Source organism: Caretta caretta, chromosome 5, assembly GCF_965140235.1.
Source record: "Caretta caretta isolate rCarCar2 chromosome 5, rCarCar1.hap1, whole genome shotgun sequence".
Classification (NCBI taxonomy): domain Eukaryota; kingdom Metazoa; phylum Chordata; order Testudines; family Cheloniidae; genus Caretta; species Caretta caretta.
In genome coordinates this window covers 66,141,447-66,153,750 of record NC_134210.1, presented here as the reverse complement: position 1 = coordinate 66,153,750, position 12,304 = coordinate 66,141,447, and the positions used below count along the sequence as shown (strand labels likewise).

Sequence of the window (12,304 nt, the reverse complement as noted above, 5' to 3'; positions counted from 1 at the left end):
TGCAAGCTGCTAATTGCGTTAGTACATTCTAAGACAGAGTCTGTTCTCAAAGCAATTCACACAGAGAGACTCAAAGCAATACTCTAACAACAGAAACAGCACCCAGACACTCCTCGCCCTTTTGTTGTATTAACAATTGTGATTAAAATAGAGATAGAGGATGTATGTGGATGGATGCCTGGTGTGGATAATAACTGAATGATCAGGGAGGTGCCAGCCTAAGAATCCAGTGTACATCAGCTGAAGAAGGCATCAAGTGGAAATAAACAGAGGACCCCCGGAGGGCAGACTGGAATCCACCCAACAGCCTCAAGAACGGGAGAACCAAAGAACAAGATAACATCTGGCAGCATGGAGCTGTCTGGAATGTGCTATCTGCTGATTGATTCAGCAACAGCATGATGAAGCAATTCCCATAGACTGGCATAGGAAGAAATTCCTATAAAAATGGACTCTGGAAAGTGAGAACTTTGGGGGTCTGATTCTGCAAACCAACTTCCAGTAGCATATCAATGAGCATCTGACAAGGCCCTGCTCCCTCCTCATGTCCAGACTACCGGCCAGTGGCTTGGCATGAGCAACTCTAAGGCTGCTAACTATGACGACAACCTTGCAGAACCTCTGTGTGTGCGTGTGTGTGTGTAGGAATGAATGTGTGAATAAATATGAGATTGAATGGAATGTTATAACTATAACTGCTTACTATGATTCTTTCTGTGTTCACAATAAATGTGGTATTTTGCCTTTTCCCCCTTTAATAAGATCCTGCTGGTTTTAATTTATTGGTACAACATCCAGGGAGACTGAAGTGCTCTCCTACTGGTTTTTGAATGTTACAATTCTTGATGTCTGATTTGTGTCCATTTATTCTTTTGCGTGGAGACTGTCCAGTTTGGCCAATGTACACTGCAGAGGGGCACTGCTGGCACATCTCTCACTGGTAGATGTGCAGGTGAATGAGCCCCTGATGGTGTGTCTGACATAGTTAGGTCGTATCATGTTGTCCCTTGTGGACAGAGTTGGCAACAGCGTTCGTTGCAGCGATTGCTTCCTGGTTTAGTGTTTCTGTTGTGTGGTGGGTAGTTGCTGGTGAGTATTTTCTTCAGGTTGGGGGGCTGCCTGTAAGCGAAGACTGGCCTGTCTCTGAAGGTCTGAGTGAGGGATTGTCCTCCAGGATAGGTTGTAGACCCTTGATGATGAGTTGGAGAGGTTTTAATTACTTTCTTTGTTGGACCTGTCCTGTAGTAGGTGACTTCTGGGTACCCCTGGCTGACTCTTGGGAATGGGCCACATCCACACTGATTGAACTGCCTATTTAGCACTGATCCCTACTTGGTAAGGCAACTCCCATCTTTTAATGTGCTGTATATTTATACCTGCCTACTGTATTTTTCACTCCATGCACCTGATGAAGTGGGTTATAGCCCATGAAAGCGTATGCCCAAATAAATTTGTTAGTCTCTAAGGTGCCGCAAAGACTCCTCGTTGTTTTTATATTAAGTGTGTAAGCCTTTGCAAGATTGGGGCCTAATTCCTTTATCTCTTGGCTCTTAAAAAGGCGAGATGCAATTTTTTCCCCCCAAGTTAAAAGAATGAAGAGGTAGATAGCAAACATCTTTAAAAATCAATTAAAGGCTGAACATTTTTTTCATTATAATTACTGTAATCTAGTAGAGAGAAGGCAGATGCTACGTGCTTTTTTAAAAAAAGGAGTCAGGAAACGATTTATCTATGTCCACTCTTCTATAGTCTACCTGTGCAAAACAGGCTTAACGCACTGGGGTACTCTTTTTGAAGAGTGGATTATAATGAAGCAGAATTTTTTTTTTAAAGTTAAACGTTTGAAGTCTTTGTCATTGACAGGTCTTCCCTAGTCTTGCTGCCTAGACACTGATAAATTTCACCATCAGTTTAAAGAGCAACAGAATACTAAAGTTGAATCTTCAATCTCATTTATTCATTTAGCAGAGATTCCCCTAATATATTTTTGTTCTGAAATATATTGGCATGTTCTCATTTTGTAAAACAGACCTCCACAATATGTATTATTTGTATCGTAATAAGAAAGGAATTTTATCGCTGTCAAGGTAGAGTTTGGCCTCTGAGGCTAACCTAAAATCTTCTGGTGCTAACATTTTTAGGCGCTGACCAGTGGTTGTTCAGCATAAGGAATTTAGGAAGGGTCAGCTCACCACAAAACAGATGGTGATAGGAAAGAGAAAATCTTCATTTTTTAAAATGTATCTAAATAGTTATTGAAAGAAAAGACTAGATAAGGTTGACTAAGTTATGTCAACAAGAGTAGCCATGACAGCCACTATCCTGGATGATACACCAGGATGGTGGCAATCATGGCTACTCTGCTGACATAACTCAGTCTTCCTGAGCCTGAGCTCAAGCTGCTACAGCTTGACCTAAATAGCTCAGGCTCGCTAGCCGGGACTGTAATAGCTCATGTCCTCTGTGGACTGGGCACTAGGGGAACCTGTAAACACACACTCACCAGTGGGTTACATAACCGCAAGTATAAGCAGCCTGTGGTGTGTTTTCAAATAGTTCACTGGAATAACAAGTGTCAAGAAAAAAAACTTTTAAACAAGTATACAGAAGTGTGTCTTTTACATTAAGGTGGATGAAATACGATGTGTAATTCATGTTGTAAAGCCAATGTGGAGTTTTTATACAAGACCCAACTAATGTCTAAGGACTGAGTGTTTGTCCACAAGGATGCTAGCCACTTGAGTAGTCACTGAAACTTGTCCACTACTGGAGAATCAAAAAACAAACCCAACACAGAAACACTGACACAAGTAACTAATTGCATGACTGAAAGGTCAAATTAACGTATGCAACAGGTAGAGATGCATATACCTACTCGGCCCTGACATTTCATTAACCATCAGTTGTTCTGGTACTGTACCAAGCTAAGTGAAATTGCTAACATATGACATTCTTTATATGCACTCAGTCTTAAAGCATTAAACAGGATGAGAAAACTGCTAGAGATCAAAAGAAAACGGAAACTTCTGAAAAAGGGATTTAGAAAACAAGAACTGCCAGACTGGATCAGACCTGTGGTCCATCCTGCCTCTACCTGTGGCCAGCACCAGGTGCTTCAGAGGAAGATATAAGTAACCCCAATGTTGACAGATGTGGGATAATCTGCCCCACACATTATGTGTCTTCCCTATCTTTTATAGTTATTGTCTTAAGACCTGATGCATGAGGTTTAATATATTTTTCAAAAATTGCTGGCATTAATTTTCTAAATTTGGATATCCTGGTTATCATATAGATGTCCAATCCCCTTTGAATCTTGCAAAGTTTTTGGCCTCAACATCATAACGTGGCAATAAGTTCTACAATTGCATATTTTGTGAAATATTTCCTTTTATTGGTTTTGAATTTTCTGTTTTTTAATTTCATTGACTGTCCTCTTGATCTTGTACTATCAGAGAGGGACAATAGAAGCTTCCAATCTATTTTCTCTAAACCACTCATTATTTTATATATTTTTATCATGTCCCCTCCCATTCATCTACTTTCTAAGGTAAACAATCCCAATCTTTACAATCTTTCTTCAGAGGAGTTTTTACACACCTCCTACTCATTCTTGTTAACATTCTCTGAACTCCCTCTAATTCTGCAATGCCCTTTTTGAGAGGAGGTGACTAGTACTGCACATGGTATTCTGGACAAAGACGCATCATAAAATAAATTAGGGCTGTCAAGCGATTAAAAAATTGCAATTAATCGTGCAATTAAAAAAACTGTGATTAATCACACTGTTAAACAATAGAATACCATTTATTTAAATATTTTTGGATGTTTTCTACATTTTCAAATATATTGATTGTATTCTGTATTGTAATTGAAAAGTGTACAGTGTTCACAATATATTTATTTTTGATTACAAGTATTTGCAATGTAAAGAAACAAAGAAATAGTATTTTTCAATTCACCTAATACAAGTACTGTAGTGCAATCATGAAAGTTCAACTCATCCCAATAAGTTGCCAAAGATCTTCTCTTAAAAGATATTTATTCTTAAAAATGAACCAACAAACAACTTACAATATTGCCATATCAGACATGTAAAGAGATTGAAAGAAAAGCTGAAAAACAAGGGGAAGACAACAGCCTGGGATCCTGTCAATATAAATAATTGTAAACCTAATATACACAAACAAAAGGTTTAGAAGTCATGCAAATTTCTCCTCAGAAAGAGTAGAGCTTCTGTAACATTTTGTACATAATTCCAGATTTCAAGGTACACAATAAAAATATTTCTATTGATCAGGACAGGTATAACAACTTTCAATAATAACTTACATTCACTCAGGTAGCAAGGATGGAGTTCATATAAAAAAAGGCAAAAAAAAAAAAAGAAGGTGGGGGAAGGAATATCTTTTATTTGACCAACTTCTGTTGCCGAGACACACAAACTTTTGAGCCACACAGAGCTCTTCTTCAGATCTGGGACACTTACTCAAAGGGTATGTCTACTCAGCAGAGAAAAACCCAAGGCTGGCCCACGCCAGCCAACTTGGGCTCAGGCTGTTTCATTGCTGCAGCCCGGCCTCCATGAGTCAGCTGGCATGGGCCAGCGCAGTGCTCTTTGCTGAGTCGTGTCACAGATCAATACAAGGTGTAACAGAACATTTAGCATAAGTAGTTAATATATATTTCAAGGTGAAGTGGCCTGTTAACACCCCTCCATTCAGAGACAGGAAAGGTGGGGAGGGAGGACAGAAAGCAGCTGGGGGTTTAGTAGGTTATAGAATGTTCTAATAAGCCATAAATCCAGCATCTCTATTCAGTCCATGATTTTTAGTGTCTAGCTTAGTTATGAATTTAAACTCCCAGGTTCGTCTTTTGAAGGTGTTGTGCAGGTTTCCTTTAATGATGAGGACTGATAGTGATCACTCTATATCTATCCTTTGTAAAAAGTGTTCATCCACAGGTGATGTGATGCTTTTGTCTTTTATCATTTTCCTGTGTGAGTTCATTCGAGAGCATAGTGATTGTCTGGTTTCCCTCACACAGTTGCTATTGGGATATTTATTGCACTAGGCAAGGTACACCACATGTTGTGATAGGCACCCGTAGGATCCCTGGATCTTGAAAGGTATGTTGCAGGGTGTGTGGCTTATTGTAGTAGTGAAGATATGTCTGCAGGTTTTGCATCTGGTATTCTGGCTGGGTCTGGTGCCGCTTTGAATTGGTGTCCTGGTTTGTGAGGAACCTGATTGGATGATGAGCTTGGAGAGGCTTGGGGGTTGTTTGAAGGCCAGAAGAGAGGGTTCAGGACAGATTTCTTTCAGGGTGGGATGAAAGTTGTTTGGCTGTAGTTGTCTGAGGATACCCACATAGTGGTGTGTGGTCGAAAGGGGTTTCATATCTGTATTGAAGCAGGTCCTTTGGAGTATTTTGGTGGTCCATTCCATGATGCGATCTACTTCGCTGGTAGAGTGTCCTTGTTTGGTGAAGGTAGGTTTGAGTGTGTTAAGACAATATCCCTGATACACATTAACGATAAATTTCCACCACAATTTCAACAATCATCACTCATTCATTAAACTCTCTCTAGAACGCTCCCACACCAGCATCAACTTGCAGGATGCCATGATCAGCTTCGACAACTATATACACAAGAAACCCACGGATCACCACATTTACCTCCACAGATGCAGTAACCATCCCAAACACACTAAGAAATCTGTTATCTACACCCAGGAACTCAGATACCACAGAACATGCTCCAAAGAGAAAGTCTAGGATATATGCATGTGTTAACTACTTATGCTAAATATTCTGTTCAACCATGTATTTAGCTATGACTAAGGCTACGTTTATGTCACAGAGGTCATGGAAGTCACAGAATCCATGACTTCCAGAGACCTCTGTGATATTCTTGGCTTCAGCCCCAGGGGCCGCAGAACTCTGCAGCTGGCAGCCAAAGGGGCCCTAGCAGGGTTCCAGTGACAGCAGCAACAAGAGGCCCCCTGCAAGGTTCCAGTGATGGGTGACAGCCTTACAAAGGAGGGGGATGCCTCGGGCAAGAGGCTGGGGGTGTCTCGTTTTCTCTTTGGGAAATATGGTCACCCTGCAGCTCCCAGCTGCTGTGAGTGGAGGGGGGCCCTCCTGCAGCTTCCAGCTGCCACAGGCAGAGGGGAAACCTCACAACTCTCAGCCACCAGGGTGGTAAGGGAAACCAGGAAGGCACAACAGCAAAAGTCACAGACAGGTCACCGCTTCCATTAATTTTTACGTATTGCCCGTGACCTGTCCATGACTTGTACTAAAAATAACCATGACAACATCTTAGCCTTAGCTATGACACCTGAGTAAATTTCCCAGACCTGAAGAACAGCTCTGTGTAAGCTCGAAAGCTTGTCTTTCACCAACAGAAGTTGGTGCAATAAAAGGTAATACTTCACCCACCTTGTCTCGCTAACATCCTGGGACCAACACGGCTACAATACCACTACATAAAACAAAAGAAGAGGCATGCAGAAAGTCCACACAAAAGTAGGCAGATGATTAAAGAGGCATCACATATGGATGCCTCTTCAGGTTTAAAAAAAAAAAAAAAAAATCTAACAAATGTGCAAGCTTGATTTTTACAATCTACAGGAAAGCTAATTTGTGAGGCTAGAGGGAGCATCTAAGCATCCCCATTATACTTAAATCTCTTATGGTTTTTTTTCAGTCTGAACATGCAGTTGTAGAGTTATGTTAAACATTTTGTTTATGCTTTTGTTGCTTATGAAGACACCCACTGTCCTAAGAGTGGGAATTGTTTATATTAGATATTTGCATTTATTTTAAATCACTAAAAATAAAAAGTCCTTTTTGACTTTACTAGATTTGCTTACTAACTGGGGTGCTGACCAATTTCTAACTATAAGTTTGTTTTTAGTTTGCACATTTTATAAGGTTAAAAAAGCTTTGGGAAGTTTAAATGCTGTGTTCTAGGAAACTGGTTCAAATACTAGAAGACAGAGACTCTGAATTTAAGCTAGTGATGCAATGAGGAAAAAACACCTCCTATTTCACACAGCAGAAAGATATGTTTAAATGGTTAAATATGAAGCAGAAGCCACTTACCTTCCGAGCTCATAAGTTTCCAAAATAATACTAGAAGATATAGCATATGGAGTGGGGCTTATGATCTTTAGCGAGGGGTGAATCATCTTCATGTAGATGCTCTGAATAACCCCTGTATGCATACTGACATCATCAGTAAAGACTTGGAGGCAGAGGATACTATGGTAACCATGCAATGTGCTGAGAGACAGAAGCCTTTAATTGCTTTAACAACTTCCTGGGGCTCTAGCTACCAGGCTTTGATTTGCTAAGCAGGAAATGAAGGTTGTCACAGAGGCACTGAATGTGACACTGAGCTGAAAGAACTCAATGAATCCTGAATCTATTAAATTGTGATGTGATTTTTAATAAGAGTCACCGCTTGAAGCCATTACTGATATTCTTCCAACATCTACAGAAGTCACAGATCAAGTAATAATATTGTCAGGTATCAATTTCATAAGCAGTCGTAGATTGTTTTCCCAATTAACACTATTAATATTATTACATTAAGGCAGACATCCTTTTCTTCAAAGTGAAGACATTGTTTTAATAGGATGTACATGTATGCTTTTAAGGGTCAACATACTGGTAGCAACAGAAACTGAAGCCCCCCATTTACTTATAGGTCAGGTACTGTATAATACAAACAGGCATGCTCTAAAGCTTCCATACACCACCACATTATATTTATCCTACATTCATATGTCTCAGCTTCGATGACTAATCTGCCAATACATTACTTTGGAAGGACAAAGCTCAAGTTAACAGAGAGAAATGCGGAGTGACAGGATATCAAAAGAAGCCTATATAGCAAGGTTTCTTTAGTAGAGATTTCTAGTAAACCCACTAATGTCACATCATAGCTTGCCATAAAGAATTCATCCTGGTTTTCAGGGTTTTTGTTTGCTTTTAAGGAAAACCACAGGTGATTTTAGGTGTTTAGTACTGAACAGCTTGTCTTTTTGTTTCTTAGAAAAATCATTTTCTATAGCTTTGTCTAAATTGTGACAAAGTTTAATCTGAAATCAGTTTTATTAGCTTATGACATTTAAGATACTGGCCTGAAAGCAATGATTCAAGCGGTTGCTCAGCTTTTAATTATTTAGTGTATGTGGAGCATGCACACATTCCCCCTCCCATGCTATTTCCCAACTTATAGCTCTGCTTGAGCACAAGTGAACAATTAAAAATCCCTTTCTATTTTTAACACAAAAACTTGGATCAGTGTTATCTGTTTCTTTTAATTCAACCTGAAAACTGAAATCCAAATATATTTTACTACTATTTTTATATTTCTAGTTATAACACCTGTGACCATTCATTTTTTTAATATGAATCCATTTAAGGGGTACATTTTCAAAATTACCTATATATTAATAGGAAAATAGTTGTTTGCACCAGTATTTTCTTCCATACTTGAGCAAATTGCTTTTAATCTAATATTAATTTAAAGTAATGCTTTCCCTTAATGTTAAACAGATTTTCATCTATTCTGAAAACTAATTCCCCTCCCCCACTACAAGTATTATGAAACCACAGTGGGGGGCAAAACGCAGTCAGCCTCACTTCAGTCCCTGGCAAAATCATGGAGCAGGTCCTCAAGGAATCCATTTTGAAGCACTTGGAAGAGAGGAAGGTGATCAGGAACAGTCAACGTGGATTCACCAAGGGCAAGTCATGCCTCACCAACCTGATTGCCTTCTATGAGGAGATAACTGGCTCTGTGGATATGGGGAAAGCAGTGGACGTGATATATCTTGACTTTAGCAAAGCTTTTGATAGGGTGTCTCACAGTATTCTTGCCAGCAAGTTAAAGAAGTATGGATTGGACAAATGGAATATAAGGTGGACAGAAATCTGGCTAGATTGTCAGGCTCAATGAGTAGTGATCAACGGCTCGATGTCTAATTGGCAGCCAGTATCAAGCGGAGTGCCCCAGGAGTGGGTCCTGGGGCCGGTTTTGTTCAACATCTTTATTAATGATCTGGATGATGGGATTAATTGCACCCTCAGCAAGTTTGCAGGTGACACTAAACTGGAGGGAAGGGTAGATACGTTGGAGGGTACAGATAGGGTCCAGAGTGACCCAGACAAAATTGGAGGACTGGGCCAAAAGATATCTGATGAGGTTCAACAAGGACAAGTGCAGAGTCCTGCACTTAGGAAGGAAGAATCCCATGCACTGCAACAGGCTAGGGACCGACTGGCTAAGCAGCAGTTCTGCAGAAAAGGACCTTGGGATTACAGTGAATGAGAAGCTGGATGAGAGTCAGCAGTGTGCCCTTGTTGCCAAGAAGGCCAACAACATATTGGGCTGTATTAGTAGGAGCACTGCCAGCAGATCGAGGGAAGTGATTATTCCCCTCTATTTGGCACTGGTGAGGCCACACATGGAGTATTGAGTCTAGTTTTCGGGCCCCCATGACAGAAGGGATGTGGACAAATTGGAGAGAGTCCAGCGGAGGGCAACGAAAATGATCAGGGGGCTGGGGCACATGACTTACGAAGAGAGGCTGAGGGAACTGGGGTTATTTAGTCTGCAGAAGAGAAGAGTGAAGGGGGATTTGATAGCAGTCTTCAACTACCTGAAGGGGCGGGGGGGGGGGGGTTCCAAAGAAGATGGAGCAAGGCTTTTCTCAGTGGTGGCAGATGACAGAACAAGAAGCAAGTGGTCTCAAGCTGCAGTGGGGGAGGTCTAGGCTGGATATTAGAAAACACTATTTCACCAGGAGAGTGGTGAAGCACTGGAATAGATTCCCTAGGGAGGTAGTGGAATCTCCAACCTTAGAGGTTTTGAGGCCCGGATCGACAAAGCCATGGCTGGGATGATTTAGTTGGTGTTGGTCCTGCTTTGAGCAGGGGATTGGACTAGATGACCTCCTGAGTTCTCTGTAACTGGTTCGATCACAGAAACCCCCTTGGGGCTACCAACTGATGTGCCAAGACTATTTCTGCCCCTGCTATTCCTGCCAGCTTGGGACTCCAGAACCCTGCCTGGTTGTCCCAGACATGCTTGCTGGCTACAAACACAGACCCAGGCCTGAACAACAAGCTGCAGACTAAACTGAAACAGCTTAAGAAATGTTCCTGTCTCTAACACTCAGATGCCCAACTCTCAATGGGGTTCAAAACGCAAATAAATCCATTTTACTCTGTATAAAGCTTATACAGGGTAAACTAATTAATTGTTCGCCCTCTATAAACACTGATAGAGAGATATAAACAGCTGTTTGCCCCCTCCAGGTATTAATACATACTCTGAGTTAATTCATAAGTAAAAAGTGACTTTATTAAATACAAAAAGTAGGATTTAAGTGGTTCCAAGTAGTAAAAGACAGAACAAAGTGAATTACCAAGCAAAATAAAATAAAACACACAAGTCTAAACCTAATACAGTAAGAAGTGATTACAAATGGAATCTCACCCTCAGAGGTGTTCCAGTCAGCTTCCTTTTACAGACTAGTCTCCTTTTAGTCTGGGTCCAGCAATCACTCACATCCCAGTGGTTACTGTCCTTTGTTCCAGTTTCGTTTAGGTATCCTATCTCTTGAGCCAGCTGAAGACAAAATGAAGGGGTCCTCCCAGTGGTTTAAATACACTTTCTCTCGTGGGTGGACACCCCTCCCTCCCCCTGTGTAGAATCCCAGCTACAAGATGGAGTTTTGGAGTCACATGGGCAAGTCACATATCCATGCATGACTCACAACTTACAGCTAGCAGTCATTGTTCACATGCTACCTTGAACATCCTCAAGTAGACTTCTTATGTGGATTGGAGCCTTCCAAGATCCATTGTCGGTTAAGCGTTTCTTGATTGGGCACTTAACCTGCAAATTCCTTTCTGAAGAAGCTGCCCAAATGGCTTGCTAATGTTACTTAAAATCAAACAAGTGCACAGCCAATATTCATAACTTCGAATACAAAAATGATACATGCATACAAATAGGATGAATATATTCAGTAGATCATAACCTTTCCAGAGATATGTTACATGGCATATGTAGCATAAAACATATTCCAGTTATGTCATATTTATATTTACATAAGTATATTTCCATAAAGCATTATGGGGTGCAACTTCTCAGTCTCTTCCAACCCCTAATATTCTATGATTCTATACAAAATTCTCAAAAGGAGGTCTTCAACATGATACAAGCATGATACATACCACCACCACTTACACAGCAGAGGTCCATAGTGCTGGGTGTCCATGACCACACTGTACAGCTTTATTTCAGGCATCTAAGAACTCCACAAGGTAATTAACCTGGCTGCATCAGATCAGTAATCAAGACTGGTAGCATGACTGTCACCAGTCCACGACTGGGCAGTGTCCCCTCTTGACCTAAGTCCCATCTTCAGAGCTCGATGATAAGTATGTCTAACTCAAAGATCACATGACTGAATTCTCTCACACCTTTTGAGAAAGTGTCTAGAAACACTAACAACACGGCTGATAGCTCTTGCTGAAGACATACTTATTTGATCATACTTATTTATTAAACAGGTTCATGAACTTTAAGCAAATACCCAGAGAAATCATACTCCTAGTTTCCTTCCTGTCATATTAATTACCCTCCACATCCCTCCTACTGTAGGGGTACTGCTGGTTTGGACAGGTAGGAGAACTGCAGCTGGGCAGATTGCATACTGAGTGTTCAGGCTTTCCATTTATAGACTGAATCAAATGGCCTTGCAGGGGACCCCAGATTTGCCATAACAAGCCATAAAAGTGTTTGACTACCCTCTACCCCCCCACCCCAGGAACATGTGTAGGGGTAAAGGCCTAATCCTCTACTGTTGGGAAACAAGGAGCAAGAGAGGAAGAAGGAGTGTGAAGCACAAACCAAGGGAGGAGAAATGAGACTCACAAAATGAAATTAAGGGTTTGTGCATCATGTTACATCCAAACTCTCAATCCTAAATAAAAAGGAAACAATGAAATCTATACAGTTATAGCAAAAAGGTAAAAATGTTAGCTTTGTTGAAAACAGTCACTCTCAACTATTCGTGTCCAGCTTGTTCATGGCTCTCTCTTTTAGTATCGGATTCATACCATGTTAGCACAGATCAAATCTAATTCATTTTAGAATTGTAGGACATCAGCAGTGACCTTTCCTGAATGAATGCATTTAAAACTGTGGGAATCAAGTCCCAGTTTTAGTACCTCTCAGTAAATTCTAATATTTTAACCTTCCTTAAATCTTTGACTA

At 40.7% G+C, this 12,304-nt stretch overlaps 1 protein-coding gene across 9 annotated transcripts in view; it reads right to left on the bottom strand.

Moving 5' to 3' along the window:
* The window catches only part of PAM (peptidylglycine alpha-amidating monooxygenase), a 222,824-nt gene that overhangs the window by 185,201 nt on the left and 25,319 nt on the right, over positions 1-12,304 (bottom strand). The window contains exon 1 of one of the 9 annotated variants that reach the window (XM_048849473.2): positions 7,111-7,243. The exons of the other annotated variants lie outside the window; for them this stretch is intronic. The gene's annotated coding sequence lies outside the window, so the exon portion shown is untranslated. Of the gene's footprint in view, positions 1-7,110; positions 7,244-12,304 lie in introns of those variants that run through there. 9 annotated transcript variants of the gene reach the window in all.